General features: G+C 44.0%; 6 non-coding genes across 6 annotated transcripts; all 6 read right to left on the reverse strand.

Moving 5' to 3' along the window:
• Nucleotides 1–237: 237 nt before the first annotated feature.
• Nucleotides 238–342, reverse strand: LOC138570715 (U6 spliceosomal RNA). The gene has a single exon (XR_011303749.1). It is a non-coding gene; the product is annotated as a U6 spliceosomal RNA (small nuclear RNA).
• Nucleotides 343–5,836: 5,494 nt separating this feature from the next.
• On the reverse strand, nt 5,837–5,941 carry LOC138570716 (U6 spliceosomal RNA). The gene has a single exon (XR_011303750.1). It is a non-coding gene; the product is annotated as a U6 spliceosomal RNA (small nuclear RNA).
• Nucleotides 5,942–8,393: 2,452 nt separating this feature from the next.
• Nucleotides 8,394–8,498, reverse strand: LOC138570717 (U6 spliceosomal RNA). Its single transcript, XR_011303752.1, has one exon. It is a non-coding gene; the product is annotated as a U6 spliceosomal RNA (small nuclear RNA).
• Nucleotides 8,499–13,991: 5,493 nt separating this feature from the next.
• On the reverse strand, nt 13,992–14,096 carry LOC138570719 (U6 spliceosomal RNA). Its single transcript, XR_011303753.1, has one exon. It is a non-coding gene; the product is annotated as a U6 spliceosomal RNA (small nuclear RNA).
• A 2,446-nt stretch (nt 14,097–16,542) lies between these two features.
• On the reverse strand, nt 16,543–16,647 carry LOC138570721 (U6 spliceosomal RNA). The gene has a single exon (XR_011303755.1). It is a non-coding gene; the product is annotated as a U6 spliceosomal RNA (small nuclear RNA).
• Nucleotides 16,648–22,121: 5,474 nt separating this feature from the next.
• Nucleotides 22,122–22,226, reverse strand: LOC138570722 (U6 spliceosomal RNA). Its single transcript, XR_011303756.1, has one exon. It is a non-coding gene; the product is annotated as a U6 spliceosomal RNA (small nuclear RNA).
• Between the last annotated feature and the right edge of the window lie 2,451 nt (nt 22,227–24,677).

The following is a 24,677-nucleotide window of genomic DNA, read 5'->3' on the forward strand; positions in this document are numbered from 1 at the left end:
AAGAAGCGTGCCACTTCTAAAAGTACAAGTCAAGAAATTGAAGGAGAGGGGGCTGTTCATTCAGTCAATAGGACTCACAAGTAAAAGGCTCCTGAGGCATGAGTGTTGAATTTGGCGCAAAATGTATTGTGTTGTCGTGTAATATGTATGAACATACAATTTCAATCTTCATTAAAAAAACATGTATTAAAAAATAAAGACTTGCAAATTAAGAAAGTTTCTGTCCTGTCATGTGCCAAAAATAGTGAATGCTTTACGAATGTGCGTGTCATCCTTTAGAGCAGGGGACAATTTAATGTTCACATTATCATTCCAATATTAGTACATGTGTTGCTGAAGCAAGTGCAAAGGGAGAGTCAATCAAACCATTGATTAGGACATCTAGTCAAAGGTTTGCCATACCAAATGTCCTTATGTCAGAGGGTAGAAAGTCCAAACACCATTTAAATATCGGGTGGTATGAAATGAAGAGGGAAACAACAATGAATAAGCATTCTTTGCTGCTGTATTGATCTGGTCCTAAAGGGTTTGGTTTAATGCCAATTATATTTGAAGATATACAGATTCATGCTCCAGGGTGCTTGCAAAATGACACCCCTCCCCATCACAATGGCTGGGTGATGCAAGCCTGAGAGCATCACAATAGACCCATAGACATGAGAAAAACTCTGTACCACTGAGTGTATGTGGGCCCATGGCTGTATCAAGGACAAGGCAACAACAGGAAGTGGCTTAAGGCATCAGTGCCAGAAGCTGTCCGATTGAGCCCTGTAAGCAATAGATGTTGGACCATCCTTGACGAGATTCTGAGGCTGATTTCAATGTTAACTTTACTGCTGATTTAAGGATTGCTGAACCTTCGACCCACGTCTAGTTTGCTCGGATAAGGCCTGGAAATCTTTTACAGCTTGTATTGGGGGGAGATGATGTGAGTTTATCAAGAGCAACGGGATATGAGGCATGTGTGCCACAAAAAGCAGGTCTAGGATTTTTTATAAGAAAGCCGCTTTAAGAAGAGAACTTTGGACAACCCTACTGAGAGCAAAAGTATTACACAAAAGGTAAGGGGGTCAGTGGGTCAACGGATAGCACATTTGACTGTGAGTCCGTCTTTTGTAAGTCCAAATACTACCTGGTTCGACATTTTCCAGGCTTTTTGTTTCATTTCTTAACAGATCCATTCCTATGTACCTCTGTGCTTTCAACAGAGTTTTCATTGTAAGGGAGGGACATACAATATGCCTTAAACATTCCTGGGCAGGGAAGACTCTATGTAAAAGAAAGAGTAGCAGACAGTTTTAATAAATCATCAGCAGGACCCTCTAGATCTTCCCCAAAAAACATAACATTATTTCTCTGCATGTATGTGTGTTGAACAGCGCAAGTAGTTTGACATTTATCCACTGACATTAACCACTTTCCCACAGCGCAGAACAAAATCACTTGTACTGGCCCCTTCTGCAAAAGCATTACCACTGTAGAAAGCAGTGAAAAGGTGAGGCAGTGTGCAGTCACCCCCGACCCTTTACTCCCCTGATCGGCCACAATCGGCCAAGGACCTCTCTATGAGAGCTGAGGGTGGAATTTTTCTGGACCTCGGTAACTTAGGGAGGCATGGCTAAAGGGATCCTCAATCAACGGCCCAACCTTTGCTTTGTGGCCTGTCCGTATATGTCTGTTCTCCAAATTACCTGCCGCTGCCCAGGTGTCAGCTGGTAAGATGGAATGACCTGCCAGGTAGGATCCTGGCAGATGATTTGCATAGGCAAACCCCCTCTCCCTCTTTATTAGCCCTGCTTACTCCACAGTAGCAAGTATCTGGGGAAAATATAGTGGTCGAGGTGGGGTAGCAGTCACTAGCAACTTTGAGAAAGTAAATCTGGGGTGCTTTGCGACTTGTGGGGAACTACAGAGCTCAGTGCCCAGAACTTTGTGGCACAGGGAGGAGGTCTGTGGGATTTCAGTAACTTGGAGACATGCAACCTGGTTGGGAGTGCTTCAGGTCTCCTTCCTTGCATGTTCCAAGCAACTCAACAAAGCATCAACAGGCTGAGATACCAGCCACAGAGCCATTTCCACTTGATTAAAAGCCTAAAATCTTTTCCATGTAAAAACATAGCCCCCCAACCCCCGAATACCATATTTTCTTTGTTTCCTCTCTCTCTGTCTCTCTCTCTCTCTCCCTTCCTCCTTCCCTCCCTCCTTCCTCCCTCCCGCCCGCTCTCTTTCTCCCCCCGCCCCCTCCCTCCCCCTCTCCCTCTCCCTCTCACAACCATTTATTTTAAGTTTTCATGCACTGTAGCATATTCTGACAATGGTATTTCACAATGGGACTCTTTGAAGGTTACAGAAATCAAAAAAGAAATCAACCAACTAAAAGCAGCCAAATCCAGAGTACACTGCTCAGCCCCAATTAAAGATAAAGGCCTAGAAGCAAATAAAGCTGTAGTTCAGAGCGATGTTTGCAAATAGCACCTTAAAGCAGTTTACGCTGGCGTGCACAACAATGGGGAAAGTGATAATACTGAATTTGGTCGAATGGGAACCGTGCCACTTCTAAAAGTACAAGTCAAGAAATTGAAGGGGACGGGGCTGTTCATTCAGTCACTAGGACTCACAAGTAAAAGGCTCCTGAGGCATTAGTGTTGAATTTGGCGCAAAATGTATTGTGTTGTTGTTTAATATGTATGAATAATATTTCTGTTCTCCAAATTGCCTGCCGCTGCCCAGGCGTCAGCCCCTATGAACATACAATTTCAATCTTCATCAAAAAAGATGAATTAAAAAATAAAGACTTGCAAATTAACAAAGTTTCTGTCCCGTCATGTGCTAAAAATAGTGAATGCTTTACAAATGTACGTGTCATCCTTCAGAGCAGGGGCCAATTCAATGTTCCCATTATCATTCCAATATTAGTACATGTGTTGCTGAGCTACATAGGAATGGATCTGTTAAGAAATTAAACAAAAAGCCTGGAAAAATGTTGAAACGGGTAGGATTTGGACTAACAATAAACTGACTCACAGTCAGATGTGCTATCCCTTGACCCACTGACCCACTTATCTTTTGTGTAATCCTTTTGCTCTCAGCAGGGCTGTCCATCCAAAGTTCCCTACTTAAAGGGGCTTTCTGATTAAAAAAAAATCCCAGAGCTGTTTTTTATGGCCCACATGCCTCATATCCCGTTGCTCTCGATAAACTCACATCATCTCCCACCAATGCAAGCTGTAAAAGATGTCAAGGGCATAGCCAAGGAAACTAGACGTGGGTCGAAGGTTGAGCAATCGTTAAATCAGCAGCAAAAATAACATTGAAATCAGCCTCAGAATCTCTTAAAGGATGGCTCAACATTGGTTGCTTTCAGGGCGCAATCGGGCAGCCTCTGGTGCTGGCGCCTTAAGGCAAGCGCAAAGGGAGAGCCAACCAAACCATTGATTAGGACCTCTGAACTTTCTGCCTGTGACATAAGGACATTTGATATGGCAAATCATTGACCAAACACCATTTATATGTTGGATGGTATGAAATTAAGAGGCAAACAGCAATACATCAGCATTCTTTTTCTGCCGTATTGATCCGGTCCTAAAGGGTTTGGTTTAATGGCAATTATATTTAAAGATAAACAGATTCATGCTGCAGGGTGCTTGCAAATTGACACACCCTCCCCATCACGAAGGCTGGGTGATGCAAGCGTGAGAGCATCACGGCAGACCCATAGACACGAGAAACACTCTATTCCTCTGAGTGCATGTGGGCCCATGGCTGGATCAAGGACAAGGCAAGAACAGGAGCTGGCTTAAGCTGTCAGCACCCAGGCTGCCCCATTGCGTGCTGCAAGCAACAGATGTTGGACCATCCCTTAAGAGATTCTGAGGCTGATTTCAATGTTAACTCTGCTGCTGATTTAAGGATTGCTTAACCTTCGACCCAAGTCTAGTTTGCTTGGCTAAGCCCTGAAAATCTTTTACAGCTTGTATTGGTGGGAGATGATGTGAATTTATAAAGAGCAACGGGATATGAGGCTTGTGTGCCACAAAATGCAGGTCTATGATCTTTTATATGAAAGCCACTTTGGAAAATCCTATTGAGAGCAAAAGGATTACACAAAAGGAAAGGGGGTCAGTGGGTGAAGAGATACAATTAACTGACTCACAGTCAGATGTGCTAAGTCCAAATCCTACCCGTTTCGACATTTTGTCCAGGTTTTTCGTTTCATTTCTTAACAGATCCATTCCTATGTACCTCTGTGCTTTTAACAGAGTTTTCATTGTAAGGGAGGGATATACAGTATGCCTTAAACATTCCTGGGCAGGGAAGACTCTCTGTAAAAGCAAGAGTAGCGTACAGCTTCATAAATAATCAGCAGGACCCTCTAGACCTTCCCCAAAAAACATGAAATGATTTCTCTGCATGTATGTGCGTTGAGCAGCGCAAGTCGTTTGGTTAATGCCAGTGGTTAAATGTCACTTTCCCACAGCGCAGAATAAAATCACTTGTACAGGTCCCTTCTGCAAAAGCATTACCGCTGTAGAAAGCAGTGAAAAGGTGAGGCAGTGTGCAGTCACCCCGACCCTTCACGGCCCTGATCGGCCACGATCGGCCAAGGACCTCTCTATGAGAGCTGAGGGTGGAATTTTTCTGGACCTCGGTAACTTAGGGAGACATGGCTAAAGGGTTCCTCAATCAACGGCCCAGCCTTTGCTTTGTGGCCTGTCCGAATATTTCTGTTCTCCAAATTATGTGCCGCTGCTCGGGTGTCATTTGGTGGGATGGAATGACCTCCCAGGAATGATCCTGGCAGATGATTTGCATAGGCACACCCCTTCTCCCTCTCTCTTAGCCCTGCTTTCTGCACAGTAGCAAGTATCTGGGGAAAATATAGTGGTCGAGGTGGGGTAGCAGTAACTAGCAACTCTGAGAAAGTAAATCTGGGGAGCTTGGCGACTTGTGGGGAACAACTGCAGAGCTCAGGTACTTTGTGGCACACGGAGGAGGTCTGTGGGATTTCAGTAAATTAGAGACATGCAACCTGGTCGGGAGTGCTTCAGGTCACCTTTGTTGCATGTTCCAAGCAACTCAACAAAGCATCAACAGGCTGAGATACCAGCCACAGAGCCTCTTTCCACTTGATTAAAAGCCTAAAATCTTTTCCATGTAAAAACATAGCCCCCCCGAATACCATATTTTCTTTGTTTTTTCTCTCTCTCTCTCTCTCTCTCTCTCTCTCTCTCTCTCTCTCCCTCCCTCCTTAACCTTCCCCCTCCCGCCCGCTCTCTTTCTCCCCCCGCCCCCTCCCTCCCCCTCTCCCTCTCACAACCATTTATTTTAAGTTTTCATGCACTGTAGCACATTCTGACAACGGTATTTCACAATGGGACTCTTTGAAAGTTACAGAAATCAAAAAAGAAACCAACCAACTAAAAGCAGCCAAAGCCAGAGTACACTGCTCAGCCCCAATTAAAGATTAAGGCCTAGAAGCAAGTAAAGCTGTAGTTCAGAACAATGTTTGCAAATAGCACCTTAAAGCAGTTTACGCTGGAGTGCACAACAAGGTGGAAACTGATAAAACGGAGTTTGGTAAAATGGGATAAAAAAACAAAAGAAGCTTGCCACTTCTAAAAGTACAAGTCAAGAAATTGAAGGAGAGGGGGCTGTTCATTCAGTCAATAGGACTCACAAGTAAAAGGCTCCTGAGGCATGAGTGTTGAATTTGGCGCAAAATGTAGTGTGTTGTCGTGTAATATGTATGAACATACAATTTCAATCTTCATTAAAAAAACATGTATTAAAAAATAAAGACTTGCAAATTAAGAAAGTTTCTGTCCTGTCATGTGCCAAAAATAGTGAATGCTTTACGAATGTGCGTGTCATCCTTTAGAGCAGGGGACAATTTAATGTTCACATTATCATTCCAATATTAGTACATGTGTTGCTGAAGCAAGTGCAAAGGGAGAGTCAATCAAACCATTGATTAGGACATCTAGTCAAAGGTTTGCCATACCAAATGTCCTTATGTCAGAGGGTAGAAAGTCCAAACACCATTTAAATATCGGGTGGTATGAAATGAAGAGGGAAACAACAATGAATAAGCATTCTTTGCTGCTGTATTGATCTGGTCCTAAAGGGTTTGGTTTAATGCCAATTATATTTGAAGATATACAGATTCATGCTCCAGGGTGCTTGCAAAATGACACCCCTCCCCATCACAATGGCTGGGTGATGCAAGCCTGAGAGCATCACAATAGACCCATAGACATGAGAAAAACTCTGTACCACTGAGTGTATGTGGGCCCATGGCTGTATCAAGGACAAGGCAACAACAGGAAGTGGCTTAAGGCATCAGTGCCAGAAGCTGTCCGATTGAGCCCTGTAAGCAATAGATGTTGGACCATCCTTGAAGAGATTCTGAGGCTGATTTCAATGTTAACTTTACTGCTGATTTAAGGATTGCTGAACCTTCGACCCACGTCTAGTTTGCTCGGATAAGGCCTGGAAATCTTTTACAGCTTGTATTGGGGGGAGATGATGTGAGTTTATCAAGAGCAACGGGATATGAGGCATGTGTGCCACAAAAAGCAGGTCTAGGATTTTTTATAAGAAAGCCGCTTTAAGAAGAGAACTTTGGACAACCCTACTGAGAGCAAAAGTATTACACAAAAGGTAAGGGGGTCAGTGGGTCAACGGATAGCACATTTGACTGTGAGTCCGTCTTTTGTAAGTCCAAATACTACCTGGTTCGACATTTTCCAGGCTTTTTGTTTCATTTCTTAACAGATCCATTCCTATGTACCTCTGTGCTTTCAACAGAGTTTTCATTGTAAGGGAGGGACATACAATATGCCTTAAACATTCCTGGGCAGGGAAGACTCTATGTAAAAGAAAGAGTAGCAGACAGTTTAATAAATCATCAGCAGGACCCTCTAGATCTTCCCCAAAAAACATAACATTATTTCTCTGCATGTATGTGCGTTGAGCAGCGCAAGTCGTTTGCTTAATGCCAGTGGTTAAATGTCACTTTCCCACAGCGCAGAATAAAATCACTTGTACAGGTCCCTTCTGCAAAAGCATTACCGCTGTAGAAAGCAGTGAAAAGGTGAGGCAGTGTGCAGTCACCCCGACCCTTCACGGCCCTGATCGGCCACGATCGGCCAAGGACCTCTCTATGAGAGCTGAGGGTGGAATTTTTCTGGACCTCGGTAACTTAGGGATACATGGCTAAAGGGTTCCTCAATCAACGGCCCAGCCTTTGCTTTGTGGCCTGTCCGAATATTTCTGTTCTCCAAATTATGTGCCGCTGCTCGGGTGTCATTTGGTGGGATGGAATGACCTCCCAGGAATGATCCTGGCAGATGATTTGCATAGGCACACCCCTTCTCCCTCTCTCTTAGCCCTGCTTTCTGCACAGTAGCAAGTATCTGGGGAAAATATAGTGGTCGAGGTGGGGTAGCAGTAACTAGCAACTCTGAGAAAGTAAATCTGGGGAGCTTGGCGACTTGTGGGGAACAACTGCAGAGCTCAGGTACTTTGTGGCACACGGAGGAGGTCTGTGGGATTGCAGTAAATTAGAGACATGCAACCTGGTCGGGAGTGCTTCAGGTCACCTTTGTTGCATGTTCCAAGCAACTCAACAAAGCATCAACAGGCTGAGATACCAGCCACAGAGCCTCTTTCCACTTGATTAAAAGCCTAAAATCTTTTCCATGTAAAAACATAGCCCCCCCGAATACCATATTTTCTTTGTTTTTTCTCTCTCTCTCTCTCTCTCTCTCTCTCTCTCTCTCTCTCTCTCTCTCACCCTCCCTCCTTAACCTTCCCCCCTCCCGCCCGCTCTCTTTCTCCCCCCGCCCCCTCCCTCCCCCTCTCCCTCTCACAACCATTTATTTTAAGTTTTCATGCACTGTAGCACATTCTGGCAACGGTATTTCACAATGGGACTCTTTGAAAGTTACAGAAATCAAAAAAGAAACCAACCAACTAAAAGCAGCCAAAGCCAGAGTACACTGCTCAGCCCCAATTAAAGATTAAGGCCTAGAAGCAAGTAAAGCTGTAGTTCAGAACAATGTTTGCAAATAGCACCTTAAAGCAGTTTACGCTGGAGTGCACAACAAGGTGGAAACTGATAAAACGGAGTTTGGTAAAATGGGATAAAAAAACAAAAGAAGCGTGCCACTTCTAAAAGTACAAGTCAAGAAATTGAAGGAGAGGGGGCTGTTCATTCAGTCAATAGGACTCACAAGTAAAAGGCTCCTGAGGCATGAGTGTTGAATTTGGCGCAAAATGTATTGTGTTGTCGTGTAATATGTATGAACATACAATTTCAATCTTCATTAAAAAAACATGTATTAAAAAATAAAGACTTGCAAATTAAGAAAGTTTCTGTCCTGTCATGTGCCAAAAATAGTGAATGCTTTACGAATGTGCGTGTCATCCTTTAGAGCAGGGGACAATTTAATGTTCACATTATCATTCCAATATTAGTACATGTGTTGCTGAAGCAAGTGCAAAGGGAGAGTCAATCAAACCATTGATTAGGACATCTAGTCAAAGGTTTGCCATACCAAATGTCCTTATGTCAGAGGGTAGAAAGTCCAAACACCATTTAAATATCGGGTGGTATGAAATGAAGAGGGAAACAACAATGAATAAGCATTCTTTGCTGCTGTATTGATCTGGTCCTAAAGGGTTTGGTTTAATGCCAATTATATTTGAAGATATACAGATTCATGCTCCAGGGTGCTTGCAAAATGACACCCCTCCCCATCACAATGGCTGGGTGATGCAAGCCTGAGAGCATCACAATAGACCCATAGACATGAGAAAAACTCTGTACCACTGAGTGTATGTGGGCCCATGGCTGTATCAAGGACAAGGCAACAACAGGAAGTGGCTTAAGGCATCAGTGCCAGAAGCTGTCCGATTGAGCCCTGTAAGCAATAGATGTTGGACCATCCTTGACGAGATTCTGAGGCTGATTTCAATGTTAACTTTACTGCTGATTTAAGGATTGCTGAACCTTCGACCCACGTCTAGTTTGCTCGGATAAGGCCTGGAAATCTTTTACAGCTTGTATTGGGGGGAGATGATGTGAGTTTATCAAGAGCAACGGGATATGAGGCATGTGTGCCACAAAAAGCAGGTCTAGGATTTTTTATAAGAAAGCCGCTTTAAGAAGAGAACTTTGGACAACCCTACTGAGAGCAAAAGTATTACACAAAAGGTAAGGGGGTCAGTGGGTCAACGGATAGCACATTTGACTGTGAGTCCGTCTTTTGTAAGTCCAAATACTACCTGGTTCGACATTTTCCAGGCTTTTTGTTTCATTTCTTAACAGATCCATTCCTATGTACCTCTGTGCTTTCAACAGAGTTTTCATTGTAAGGGAGGGACATACAATATGCCTTAAACATTCCTGGGCAGGGAAGACTCTATGTAAAAGAAAGAGTAGCAGACAGTTTAATAAATCATCAGCAGGACCCTCTAGATCTTCCCCAAAAAACATAACATTATTTCTCTGCATGTATGTGTGTTGAACAGCGCAAGTAGTTTGACATTTATCCACTGACATTAACCACTTTCCCACAGCGCAGAACAAAATCACTTGTACTGGCCCCTTCTGCAAAAGCATTACCACTGTAGAAAGCAGTGAAAAGGTGAGGCAGTGTGCAGTCACCCCCGACCCTTTACTCCCCTGATCGGCCACGATCGGCCAAGGACCTCTCTATGAGAGCTGAGGGTGGAATTTTTCTGGACCTCGGTAACTTAGGGAGGCATGGCTAAAGGGATCCTCAATCAACGGCCCAACCTTTGCTTTGTGGCCTGTCCGTATATGTCTGTTCTCCAAATTACCTGCCGCTGCCCAGGTGTCAGCTGGTAAGATGGAATGACCTGCCAGGTAGGATCCTGGCAGATGATTTGCATAGGCAAACCCCCTCTCCCTCTTTATTAGCCCTGCTTACTCCACAGTAGCAAGTATCTGGGGAAAATATAGTGGTCGAGGTGGGGTAGCAGTCACTAGCAACTTTGAGAAAGTAAATCTGGGGTGCTTTGCGACTTGTGGGGAACTACAGAGCTCAGTGCCCAGAACTTTGTGGCACAGGGAGGAGGTCTGTGGGATTTCAGTAACTTGGAGACATGCAACCTGGTTGGGAGTGCTTCAGGTCTCCTTCCTTGCATGTTCCAAGCAACTCAACAAAGCATCAACAGGCTGAGATACCAGCCACAGAGCCATTTCCACTTGATTAAAAGCCTAAAATCTTTTCCATGTAAAAACATAGCCCCCCAACCCCCGAATACCATATTTTCTTTGTTTCCTCTCTCTCTGTCTCTCTCTCTCTCTCCCTTCCTCCTTCCCTCCCTCCTTCCTCCCTCCCGCCCGCTCTCTTTCTCCCCCCGCCCCCTCCCTCCCCCTCTCCCTCTCCCTCTCACAACCATTTATTTTAAGTTTTCATGCACTGTAGCATATTCTGACAATGGTATTTCACAATGGGACTCTTTGAAGGTTACAGAAATCAAAAAAGAAATCAACCAACTAAAAGCAGCCAAATCCAGAGTACACTGCTCAGCCCCAATTAAAGATAAAGGCCTAGAAGCAAATAAAGCTGTAGTTCAGAGTGATGTTTGCAAATAGCACCTTAAAGCAGTTTACGCTGGCGTGCACAACAATGGGGAAAGTGATAATACTGAATTTGGTCGAATGGGAACCGTGCCACTTCTAAAAGTACAAGTCAAGAAATTGAAGGGGACGGGGCTGTTCATTCAGTCACTAGGACTCACAAGTAAAAGGCTCCTGAGGCATTAGTGTTGAATTTGGCGCAAAATGTATTGTGTTGTTGTTTAATATGTATGAATAATATTTCTGTTCTCCAAATTGCCTGCCGCTGCCCAGGCGTCAGCCCCTATGAACATACAATTTCAATCTTCATCAAAAAAGATGAATTAAAAAATAAAGACTTGCAAATTAACAAAGTTTCTGTCCCGTCATGTGCTAAAAATAGTGAATGCTTTACAAATGTACGTGTCATCCTTCAGAGCAGGGGCCAATTCAATGTTCCCATTATCATTCCAATATTAGTACATGTGTTGCTGAGCTACATAGGAATGGATCTGTTAAGAAATTAAACAAAAAGCCTGGAAAAATGTTGAAACGGGTAGGATTTGGACTAACAATAAACTGACTCACAGTCAGATGTGCTATCCCTTGACCCACTGACCCACTTATCTTTTGTGTAATCCTTTTGCTCTCAGCAGGGCTGTCCATCCAAAGTTCCCTACTTAAAGGGGCTTTCTGATTAAAAAAAAATCCCAGAGCTGTTTTTTATGGCCCACATGCCTCATATCCCGTTGCTCTCGATAAACTCACATCATCTCCCACCAATGCAAGCTGTAAAAGATGTCAAGGGCATAGCCAAGGAAACTAGACGTGGGTCGAAGGTTGAGCAATCGTTAAATCAGCAGCAAAAATAACATTGAAATCAGCCTCAGAATCTCTTAAAGGATGGCTCAACATTGGTTGCTTTCAGGGCGCAATCGGGCAGCCTCTGGTGCTGGCGCCTTAAGGCAAGCGCAAAGGGAGAGCCAACCAAACCATTGATTAGGACCTCTGAACTTTCTGCCTGTGACATAAGGACATTTGATATGGCAAATCATTGACCAAACACCATTTATATGTTGGATGGTATGAAATTAAGAGGCAAACAGCAATACATCAGCATTCTTTTTCTGCCGTATTGATCCGGTCCTAAAGGGTTTGGTTTAATGGCAATTATATTTAAAGATAAACAGATTCATGCTGCAGGGTGCTTGCAAATTGACACACCCTCCCCATCACGAAGGCTGGGTGATGCAAGCGTGAGAGCATCACGGCAGACCCATAGACACGAGAAACACTCTATTCCTCTGAGTGCATGTGGGCCCATGGCTGGATCAAGGACAAGGCAAGAACAGGAGCTGGCTTAAGCTGTCAGCACCCAGGCTGCCCCATTGCGTGCTGCAAGCAACAGATGTTGGACCATCCCTTAAGAGATTCTGAGGCTGATTTCAATGTTAACTCTGCTGCTGATTTAAGGATTGCTTAACCTTCGACCCAAGTCTAGTTTGCTTGGCTAAGCCCTGAAAATCTTTTACAGCTTGTATTGGTGGGAGATGATGTGAATTTATAAAGAGCAACGGGATATGAGGCTTGTGTGCCACAAAATGCAGGTCTATGATCTTTTATATGAAAGCCACTTTGGAAAATCCTATTGAGAGCAAAAGGATTACACAAAAGGAAAGGGGGTCAGTGGGTGAAGAGATACAATTAACTGACTCACAGTCAGATGTGCTAAGTCCAAATCCTACCCGTTTCGACATTTTGTCCAGGTTTTTCGTTTCATTTCTTAACAGATCCATTCCTATGTACCTCTGTGCTTTTAACAGAGTTTTCATTGTAAGGGAGGGATATACAGTATGCCTTAAACATTCCTGGGCAGGGAAGACTCTCTGTAAAAGCAAGAGTAGCGTACAGCTTCATAAATAATCAGCAGGACCCTCTAGACCTTCCCCAAAAAACATGAAATGATTTCTCTGCATGTATGTGCGTTGAGCAGCGCAAGTCGTTTGGTTAATGCCAGTGGTTAAATGTCACTTTCCCACAGCGCAGAATAAAATCACTTGTACAGGTCCCTTCTGCAAAAGCATTACCGCTGTAGAAAGCAGTGAAAAGGTGAGGCAGTGTGCAGTCACCCCGACCCTTCACGGCCCTGATCGGCCACGATCGGCCAAGGACCTCTCTATGAGAGCTGAGGGTGGAATTTTTCTGGACCTCGGTAACTTAGGGAGACATGGCTAAAGGGTTCCTCAATCAACGGCCCAGCCTTTGCTTTGTGGCCTGTCCGAATATTTCTGTTCTCCAAATTATGTGCCGCTGCTCGGGTGTCATTTGGTGGGATGGAATGACCTCCCAGGAATGATCCTGGCAGATGATTTGCATAGGCACACCCCTTCTCCCTCTCTCTTAGCCCTGCTTTCTGCACAGTAGCAAGTATCTGGGGAAAATATAGTGGTCGAGGTGGGGTAGCAGTAACTAGCAACTCTGAGAAAGTAAATCTGGGGAGCTTGGCGACTTGTGGGGAACAACTGCAGAGCTCAGGTACTTTGTGGCACACGGAGGAGGTCTGTGGGATTTCAGTAAATTAGAGACATGCAACCTGGTCGGGAGTGCTTCAGGTCACCTTTGTTGCATGTTCCAAGCAACTCAACAAAGCATCAACAGGCTGAGATACCAGCCACAGAGCCTCTTTCCACTTGATTAAAAGCCTAAAATCTTTTCCATGTAAAAACATAGCCCCCCCGAATACCATATTTTCTTTGTTTTTTCTCTCTCTCTCTCTCTCTCTCTCTCTCTCTCTCTCTCTCTCCCTCCCTCCTTAACCTTCCCCCTCCCGCCCGCTCTCTTTCTCCCCCCGCCCCCTCCCTCCCCCTCTCCCTCTCACAACCATTTATTTTAAGTTTTCATGCACTGTAGCACATTCTGACAACGGTATTTCACAATGGGACTCTTTGAAAGTTACAGAAATCAAAAAAGAAACCAACCAACTAAAAGCAGCCAAAGCCAGAGTACACTGCTCAGCCCCAATTAAAGATTAAGGCCTAGAAGCAAGTAAAGCTGTAGTTCAGAACAATGTTTGCAAATAGCACCTTAAAGCAGTTTACGCTGGAGTGCACAACAAGGTGGAAACTGATAAAACGGAGTTTGGTAAAATGGGATAAAAAAACAAAAGAAGCTTGCCACTTCTAAAAGTACAAGTCAAGAAATTGAAGGAGAGGGGGCTGTTCATTCAGTCAATAGGACTCACAAGTAAAAGGCTCCTGAGGCATGAGTGTTGAATTTGGCGCAAAATGTAGTGTTTTGTCGTGTAATATGTATGAACATACAATTTCAATCTTCATTAAAAAAACATGTATTAAAAAATAAAGACTTGCAAATTAAGAAAGTTTCTGTCCTGTCATGTGCCAAAAATAGTGAATGCTTTACGAATGTGCGTGTCATCCTTTAGAGCAGGGGACAATTTAATGTTCACATTATCATTCCAATATTAGTACATGTGTTGCTGAAGCAAGTGCAAAGGGAGAGTCAATCAAACCATTGATTAGGACATCTAGTCAAAGGTTTGCCATACCAAATGTCCTTATGTCAGAGGGTAGAAAGTCCAAACACCATTTAAATATCGGGTGGTATGAAATGAAGAGGGAAACAACAATGAATAAGCATTCTTTGCTGCTGTATTGATCTGGTCCTAAAGGGTTTGGTTTAATGCCAATTATATTTGAAGATATACAGATTCATGCTCCAGGGTGCTTGCAAAATGACACCCCTCCCCATCACAATGGCTGGGTGATGCAAGCCTGAGAGCATCACAATAGACCCATAGACATGAGAAAAACTCTGTACCACTGAGTGTATGTGGGCCCATGGCTGTATCAAGGACAAGGCAACAACAGGAAGTGGCTTAAGGCATCAGTGCCAGAAGCTGTCCGATTGAGCCCTGTAAGCAATAGATGTTGGACCATCCTTGAAGAGATTCTGAGGCTGATTTCAATGTTAACTTTACTGCTGATTTAAGGATTGCTGAACCTTCGACCCACGTCTAGTTTGCTCGGATAAGGCCTGGAAATCTTTTACAGCTTGTATTGGGGGGAGATGATGTGAGTTTATCAAGAGCAACGGGATATGAGGCATGTGTGCCACAAAAAGCAGGTCTAGGATTTTTTATAAGAAAGCCGCTTTAAGAAGAGAACTTTGGACAACCCTACTGAGAGCAAAAGTATTACACAAAAGGTAAGGGGGTCAGTGGGTCAACGGATAGCACATTTGACTGTGAGTCCGTCTTTTGTAAGTCCAAATACTACCTGGTTCGACATTTTCCAGGCTTTTTGTTTCATTTCTTAACAGATCCATTCCTATGTACCTCTGTGCTTTCAACAGAGTTTTCATTGTAAGGGAGGGACATACAATATGCCTTAAACATTCCTGGGCAGGGAAGACTCTATGTAAAAGAAAGAGTAGCAGACAGTTTAATAAATCATCAGCAGGACCCTCTAGATCTTCCCCAAAAAACATAACATTATTTCTCTGCATGTATGTGCGTTGAGCAGCGCAAGTCGTTTGCTTAATGTCAGTGGTTAAATGTCACTTTCCCACAGCGCAGAATAAAATCACTTGTACAGGTCCCTTCTGCAAAAGCATTACCGCTGTAGAAAGCAGTGAAAAGGTGAGGCAGTGTGCAGTCACCCCGACCCTTCACGGCCCTGATCGGCCACGATCGGCCAAGGACCTCTCTATGAGAGCTGAGGGTGGAATTTTTCTGGACCTCGGTAACTTAGGGATACATGGCTAAAGGGTTCCTCAATCAACGGCCCAGCCTTTGCTTTGTGGCCTGTCCGAATATTTCTGTTCTCCAAATTATGTGCCGCTGCTCGGGTGTCATTTGGTGGGATGGAATGACCTCCCAGGAATGATCCTGGCAGATGATTTGCATAGGCACACCCCTTCTCCCTCTCTCTTAGCCCTGCTTTCTGCACAGTAGCAAGTATCTGGGGAAAATATAGTGGTCGAGGTGGGGTAGCAGTAACTAGCAACTCTGAGAAAGTAAATCTGGGGAGCTTGGCGACTTGTGGGGAACAACTGCAGAGCTCAGGTACTTTGTGGCACACGGAGGAGGTCTGTGGGATTGCAGTAAATTAGAGACATGCAACCTGGTCGGGAGTGCTTCAGGTCACCTTTGTTGCATGTTCCAAGCAACTCAACAAAGCATCAACAGGCTGAGATACCAGCCACAGAGCCTCTTTCCACTTGATTAAAAGCCTAAAATCTTTTCCATGTAAAAACATAGCCCCCCCGAATACCATATTTTCTTTGTTTTTTCTCTCTCTCTCTCTCTCTCTCTCTCTCTCTCTCTCTCTCTCACCCTCCCTCCTTAACCTTCCCCCCTCCCGCCCGCTCTCTTTCTCCCCCCGCCCCCTCCCTCCCCCTCTCCCTCTCACAACCATTTATTTTAAGTTTTCATGCACTGTAGCACATTCTGGCAACGGTATTTCACAATGGGACTCTTTGAAAGTTACAGAAATCAAAAAAGAAACCAACCAACTAAAAGCAGCCAAAGCCAGAGTACACTGCTCAGCCCCAATTAAAGATTAAGGCCTAGAAGCAAGTAAAGCTGTAGTTCAGAACAATGTTTGCAAATAGCACCTTAAAGCAGTTTACGCTGGAGTGCACAACAAGGTGGAAACTGATAAAACGGAGTTTGGTAAAATGGGATAAAAAAACAAAAGAAGCGTGCCACTTCTAAAAGTACAAGTCAAGAAATTGAAGGAGAGGGGGCTGTTCATTCAGTCAATAGGACTCACAAGTAAAAGGCTCCTGAGGCATGAGTGTTGAATTTGGCGCAAAATGTATTGTGTTGTCGTGTAATATGTATGAACATACAATTTCAATCTTCATTAAAAAAACATGTATTAAAAAATAAAGACTTGCAAATTAAGAAAGTTTCTGTCCTGTCATGTGCCAAAAATAGTGAATGCTTTACGAATGTGCGTGTCATCCTTTAGAGCAGGGGACAATTTAATGTTCACATTATCATTCCAATATTAGTACATGTGTTGCTGAAGCAAGTGCAAAGGGAGAGTCAATCAAACCATTGATTAGGACATCTAGTCAAAGGTTTGCCATACCAAATGTCCTTATGTCAGAGGGTAGAAAGTCCAAACACCATTTAAATATCGGGTGGTATGAAATGAAGAGGGAAACAACAATGAATAAGCATTCTTTGCTGCTGTATTGATCTGGTCCTAAAGGGTTTGGTTTAATGCCAATTATATTTGAAGATATACAGATTCATGCTCCAGGGTGCTTGCAAAATGACACCCCTCCCCATCACAATGGCTGGGTGATGCAAGCCTGAGAGCATCACAATAGACCCATAGACATGAGAAAAACTCTGTACCACTGAGTGTATGTGGGCCCATGGCTGTATCAAGGACAAGGCAACAACAGGAAGTGGCTTAAGGCATCAGTGCCAGAAGCTGTCCGATTGAGCCCTGTAAGCAATAGATGTTGGACCATCCTTGACGAGATTCTGAGGCTGATTTCAATGTTAACTTTACTGCTGATTTAAGGATTGCTGAACCTTCGACCCACGTCTAGTTTGCTCGGATAAGGCCTGGAAATCTTTTACAGCTTGTATTGGGGGGAGATGATGTGAGTTTATCAAGAGCAACGGGATATGAGGCATGTGTGCCACAAAAAGCAGGTCTAGGATTTTTTATAAGAAAGCCGCTTTAAGAAGAGAACTTTGGACAACCCTACTGAGAGCAAAAGTATTACACAAAAGGTAAGGGGGTCAGTGGGTCAACGGATAGCACATTTGACTGTGAGTCCGTCTTTTGTAAGTCCAAATACTACCTGGTTCGACATTTTCCAGGCTTTTTGTTTCATTTCTTAACAGATCCATTCCTATGTACCTCTGTGCTTTCAACAGAGTTTTCATTGTAAGGGAGGGACATACAATATGCCTTAAACATTCCTGGGCAGGGAAGACTCTATGTAAAAGAAAGAGTAGCAGACAGTTTAATAAATCATCAGCAGGACCCTCTAGATCTTCCCCAAAAAACATAACATTATTTCTCTGCATGTATGTGTGTTGAACAGCGCAAGTAGTTTGACATTTATCCACTGACATTAACCACTTTCCCACAGCGCAGAACAAAATCACTTGTACTGGCCCCTTCTGCAAAAGCATTACCACTGTAGAAAGCAGTGAAAAGGTGAGGCAGTGTGCAGTCACCCCCGACCCTTTACTCCCCTGATCGGCCACGATCGGCCAAGGACCTCTCTATGAGAGCTGAGGGTGGAATTTTTCTGGACCTCGGTAACTTAGGGAGGCATGGCTAAAGGGATCCTCAATCAACGGCCCAACCTTTGCTTTGTGGCCTGTCCGTATATGTCTGTTCTCCAAATTACCTGCCGCTGCCCAGGTGTCAGCTGGTAAGATGGAATGACCTGCCAGGTAGGATCCTGGCAGATGATTTGCATAGGCAAACCCCCTCTCCCTCTTTATTAGCCCTGCTTACTCCACAGTAGCAAGTATCTGGGGAAAATATAGTGGTCGAGGTGGGGTAGCAGTCACTAGCAACTTTGAGAAAGTAAATCTGGGGTGCTTTGCGACTTGTGGGGAACTACAGAGCTCAGTGCCCAGAACTTTGTGGCACAGGGAGGAGGTCTGTGGGATTTCAGTAACTTGGAGACATGCAACCTGGTTGGGAGTGCTTCAGGTCTCCTTCCTTGCATGTTCCAAGCAACTCAACAAAGCATCAACAGGCAGAGCCATTTCCACTTGATTAAAAGCCTAAAATCTTTTCCATGTAAAAACATAGCCCCCCAACCCCCGAATACCATATTTTCTTTGTTTCCTCTCTCTCTGTCTCTCTCTCTCCCTTCCTCCTTCCCTCCCTCCTTCCTCCCTCCCGCCCGCTCTCTTTCTCCCCCCGCCCCCTCCCTCCCCCTCTCCCTCTCCCTCTCACAACCATTTATTTTAAGTTTTCATGCACTGTAGCATATTCTGACAATGGTATTTCACAATGGGACTCTTTGAAGGTTACAGAAATCAAAAAAGAAATCAACCAACTAAAAGCAGCCAAATCCAGAGTACACTGCTCAGCCCCAATTAAAGATAAAGGCCTAGAAGCAAATAAAGCTGTAGTTCAGAGCGATGTTTGCAAATAGCACCTTAAAGCAGTTTACGCTGGCGTGCACAACAATGGGGAAAGTGATAATACTGAATTTGGTCGAATGGGAACCGTGCCACTTCTAAAAGTACAAGTCAAGAAATTGAAGGGGACGGGGCTGTTCATTCAGTCACTAGGACTCACAAGTAAAAGGCTCCTGAGGCATTAGTGTTGAATTTGGCGCAAAATGTATTGTGTTGTTGTTTAATATGTATGAATAATATTTCTGTTCTCCAAATTGCCTGCCGCTGCCCAGGCGTCAGCCCCTATGAACATACAATTTCAATCTTCATCAATAAAGATGAATTAAAAAATAAAGACTTGCAAATTAACAAAGTTTCTGTCCCGTCATGTGCTAAAAATAGTGAATGCTTTACAAATGTACGTGTCATCCTTCAGAGCAGGGGCCAATTCAATGTTCCCATTATCATTCCAATATTAGTACATGTGTTGCTGAGCTACATAGGAATGGATCTGTTAAGAAATTAAACAAAAAGCCTGGAAAAATGTTGAAACAGGTAGGATTTGGACTAACAATAAACTGACTCACAGTCAGATGTGCTATCCCTTGACCCACTGACCCCCTTATCTTTTGTGTAATCCTTTTGCTCTCAGCAGGGCTGTCCATCCAAAGTTCCCTACTTAAAGGGGCTTTCTTATTAAAAAAAAATCCCAGAGCTGTTTTTTATGGCCCACATGCCTCATATCCCGTTGCTCTCGATAAACTCACATCATCTCCCACCAATGCAAGCTGTAAAAGATGTCAAGGGCATAGCCAAGGAAACTAGACGTGGGTCGAAGGTTGAGCAATCGTTAAATCAGCAGCAAAAATAACATTGAAATCAGCCTCAGAATCTCTTAAAGGATGGGTCAACATTGGTTGCTTTCAGGGCGCAATCGGGCAGCCTCTGGTGCTGGCGCCTTAAGGCAAGCGCAAAGGGAGAGCCAACCAAACCATTGATTAGGACCTCTGAACTTTCTGCCTGTGACATAAGGACATTTGATATGGCAAATCATTGACCAAACACCATTTATATGTTGGATGGTATGAAATTAAGAGGCAAACAGCAATACATCAGCATTCTTTTTCTGCCGTATTGATCCGGTCCTAAAGGGTTTGGTTTAATGGCAATTATATTTAAAGATAAACAGATTCATGCTGCAGGGTGCTTGCAAATTGACACACCCTCCCCATCACGAAGGCTGGGTGATGCAAGCGTGAGAGCATCACGGCAGACCCATAGACACGAGAAACACTCTATTCCTCTGAGTGCATGTGGGCCCATGGCTGGATCAAGGACAAGGCAAGAACAGGAGCTGGCTTAAGCTGTCAGCACCCAGGCTGCCCCATTGCGTGCTGCAAGCAACAGATGTTGGACCATCCCTTAAGAGATTCTGAGGCTGATTTCAATGTTAACTCTGCTGCTGATTTAAGGATTGCTTAACCTTCGACCCAAGTCTAGTTTGCTTGGCTAAGCCCTGAAAATCTTTTACAGCTTGTATTGGTGGGAGATGATGTGAATTTATAAAGAGCAACGGGATATGAGGCTTGTGTGCCACAAAATGCAGGTCTATGATCTTTTATATGAAAGCCACTTTGCAAAATCCTATTGAGAGCAAAAGTATTACACAAAAGGAAAGGGGGTCAGTGGGTGAAGAGATACAATTAACTGACTCACAGTCAGATGTGCTAAGTCCAAATCCTACCCGTTTCGACATTTTGTCCAGGTTTTTCGTTTCATTTCTTAACAGATCCATTCCTATGTACCTCTGTGCTTTTAACAGAGTTTTCATTGTAAGGGAGGGATATACAGTATGCCTTAAACATTCCTGGGCAGGGAAGACTCTCTGTAAAAGCAAGAGTAGCGTACAGCTTCATAAATAATCAGCAGGACCCTCTAGACCTTCCCCAAAAAACATGAAATGATTTCTCTGCATGTATGTGCGTTGAGCAGCGCAAGTCGTTTGGTTAATGCCAGTGGTTAAATGTCACTTTCCCACAGCGCAGAATAAAATCACTTGTACAGGTCCCTTCTGCAAAAGCATTACCGCTGTAGAAAGCAGTGAAAAGGTGAGGCAGTGTGCAGTCACCCCGACCCTTCACGGCCCTGATCGGCCACGATCGGCCAAGGACCTCTCTATGAGAGCTGAGGGTGGAATTTTTCTGGACCTCGGTAACTTAGGGAGACATGGCTAAAGGGTTCCTCAATCAACGGCCCAGCCTTTGCTTTGTGGCCTGTCCGAATATTTCTGTTCTCCAAATTATGTGCCGCTGCTCGGGTGTCATTTGGTGGGATGGAATGACCTCCCAGGAATGATCCTGGCAGATGATTTGCATAGGCACACCCCTTCTCCCTCTCTCTTAGCCCTGCTTTCTGCACAGTAGCAAGTATCTGGGGAAAATATAGTGGTCGAGGTGGGGTAGCAGTAACTAGCAACTCTGAGAAAGTAAATCTGGGGAGCTTGGCGACTTGTGGGGAACAACTGCAGAGCTCAGGTACTTTGTGGCACACGGAGGAGGTCTGTGGGATTTCAGTAAATTAGAGACATGCAACCTGGTCGGGAGTGCTTCAGGTCACCTTTGTTGCATGTTCCAAGCAACTCAACAAAGCATCAACAGGCTGAGATACCAGCCACAGAGCCTCTTTCCACTTGATTAAAAGCCTAAAATCTTTTCCATGTAAAAACATAGCCCCCCCGAATACCATATTTTCTTTGTTTTTTCTCTCTCTCTCTCTCTCTCTCTCTCTCTCTCTCTCTCTCTCCCTCCCTCCTTAACCTTCCCCCTCCCGCCCGCTCTCTTTCTCCCCCCGCCCCCTCCCTCCCCCTCTCCCTCTCACAACCATTTATTTTAAGTTTTCATGCACTGTAGCACATTCTGACAACGGTATTTCACAATGGGACTCTTTGAAAGTTACAGAAATCAAAAAAGAAACCAACCAACTAAAAGCAGCCAAAGCCAGAGTACACTGCTCAGCCCCAATTAAAGATTAAGGCCTAGAAGCAAGTAAAGCTGTAGTTCAGAACAATGTTTGCAAATAGCACCTTAAAGCAGTTTACGCTGGAGTGCACAACAAGGTGGAAACTGATAAAACGGAGTTTGGTAAAATGGGATAAAAAAACAAAAGAAGCTTGCCACTTCTAAAAGTACAAGTCAAGAAATTGAAGGAGAGGGGGCTGTTCATTCAGTCAATAGGACTCACAAGTAAAAGGCTCCTGAGGCATGAGTGTTGAATTTGGCGCAAAATGTAGTGTGTTGTCGTGTAATATGTATGAACATACAATTTCAATCTTCATTAAAAAAACATGTATTAAAAAATAAAGACTTGCAAATTAAGAAAGTTTCTGTCCTGTCATGTGCCAAAAATAGTGAATGCTTTACGAATGTGCGTGTCATCCTTTAGAGCAGGGGACAATTTAATGTTCACATTATCATTCCAATATTAGTACATGTGTTGCTGAAGCAAGTGCAAAGGGAGAGTCAATCAAACCATTGATTAGGACATCTAGTCAAAGGTTTGCCATACCAAATGTCCTTATGTCAGAGGGTAGAAAGTCCAAACACCATTTAAATATCGGGTGGTATGAAATGAAGAGGGAAACAACAATGAATAAGCATTCTTTGCTGCTGTATTGATCTGGTCCTAAAGGGTTTGGTTTAATGCCAATTATATTTGAAGATATACAGATTCATGCTCCAGGGTGCTTGCAAAATGACACCCCTCCCCATCACAATGGCTGGGTGATGCAAGCCTGAGAGCATCACAATAGACCCATAGACATGAGAAAAACTCTGTACCACTGAGTGTATGTGGGCCCATGGCTGTATCAAGGACAAGGCAACAACAGGAAGTGGCTTAAGGCATCAGTGCCAGAAGCTGTCCGATTGAGCCCTGTAAGCAATAGATGTTGGACCATCCTTGAAGAGATTCTGAGGCTGATTTCAATGTTAACTTTACTGCTGATTTAAGGATTGCTGAACCTTCGACCCACGTCTAGTTTGCTCGGATAAGGCCTGGAAATCTTTTACAGCTTGTATTGGGGGGAGATGATGTGAGTTTATCAAGAGCAACGGGATATGAGGCATGTGTGCCACAAAAAGCAGGTCTAGGATTTTTTATAAGAAAGCCGCTTTAAGAAGAGAACTTTGGACAACCCTACTGAGAGCAAAAGTATTACACAAAAGGTAAGGGGGTCAGTGGGTCAACGGATAGCACATTTGACTGTGAGTCCGTCTTTTGTAAGTCCAAATACTACCTGGTTCGACATTTTCCAGGCTTTTTGTTTCATTTCTTAACAGATCCATTCCTATGTACCTCTGTGCTTTCAACAGAGTTTTCATTGTAAGGGAGGGACATACAATATGCCTTAAACATTCCTGGGCAGGGAAGACTCTATGTAAAAGAAAGAGTAGCAGACAGTTTAATAAATCATCAGCAGGACCCTCTAGATCTTCCCCAAAAAACATAACATTATTTCTCTGCATGTATGTGCATTGAGCAGCGCAAGTCGTTTGCTTAATGCCAGTGGTTAAATGTCACTTTCCCACAGCGCAGAATAAAATCACTTGTACAGGTCCCTTCTGCAAAAGCATTACCGCTGTAGAAAGCAGTGAAAAGGTGAGGCAGTGTGCAGTCACCCCGACCCTTCACGGCCCTGATCGGCCACGATCGGCCAAGGACCTCTCTATGAGAGCTGAGGGTGGAATTTTTCTGGACCTCGGTAACTTAGGGATACATGGCTAAAGGGTTCCTCAATCAACGGCCCAGCCTTTGCTTTGTGGCCTGTCCGAATATTTCTGTTCTCCAAATTATGTGCCGCTGCTCGGGTGTCATTTGGTGGGATGGAATGACCTCCCAGGAATGATCCTGGCAGATGATTTGCATAGGCACACCCCTTCTCCCTCTCTCTTAGCCCTGCTTTCTGCACAGTAGCAAGTATCTGGGGAAAATATAGTGGTCGAGGTGGGGTAGCAGTAACTAGCAACTCTGAGAAAGTAAATCTGGGGAGCTTGGCGACTTGTGGGGAACAACTGCAGAGCTCAGGTACTTTGTGGCACACGGAGGAGGTCTGTGGGATTGCAGTAAATTAGAGACATGCAACCTGGTCGGGAGTGCTTCAGGTCACCTTTGTTGCATGTTCCAAGCAACTCAACAAAGCATCAACAGGCTGAGATACCAGCCACAGAGCCTCTTTCCACTTGATTAAAAGCCTAAAATCTTTTCCATGTAAAAACATAGCCCCCCCGAATACCATATTTTCTTTGTTTTTTCTCTCTCTCTCTCTCTCTCTCTCTCTCTCTCTCTCTCTCTCTCTCTCACCCTCCCTCCTTAACCTTCCCCCCTCCCGCCCGCTCTCTTTCTCCCCCCGCCCCCTCCCTCCCCCTCTCCCTCTCACAACCATTTATTTTAAGTTTTCATGCACTGTAGCACATTCTGGCAACGGTATTTCACAATGGGACTCTTTGAAAGTTACAGAAATCAAAAAAGAAACCAACCAACTAAAAGCAGCCAAAGCCAGAGTACACTGCTCAGCCCCAATTAAAGATTAAGGCCTAGAAGCAAGTAAAGCTGTAGTTCAGAACAATGTTTGCAAATAGCACCTTAAAGCAGTTTACGCTGGAGTGCACAACAAGGTGGAAACTGATAAAACGGAGTTTGGTAAAATGGGATAAAAAAACAAAAGAAGCGTGCCACTTCTAAAAGTACAAGTCAAGAAATTGAAGGAGAGGGGGCTGTTCATTCAGTCAATAGGACTCACAAGTAAAAGGCTCCTGAGGCATGAGTGTTGAATTTGGCGCAAAATGTATTGTGTTGTCGTGTAATATGTATGAACATACAATTTCAATCTTCATTAAAAAAACATGTATTAAAAAATAAAGACTTGCAAATTAAGAAAGTTTCTGTCCTGTCATGTGC

Source organism: Ambystoma mexicanum, chromosome 2q, assembly GCF_040938575.1.
Source record: "Ambystoma mexicanum isolate Mex_15411 chromosome 2q, UKY_AmexF1_1, whole genome shotgun sequence".
Taxonomy (NCBI): domain Eukaryota; kingdom Metazoa; phylum Chordata; class Amphibia; order Caudata; family Ambystomatidae; genus Ambystoma; species Ambystoma mexicanum.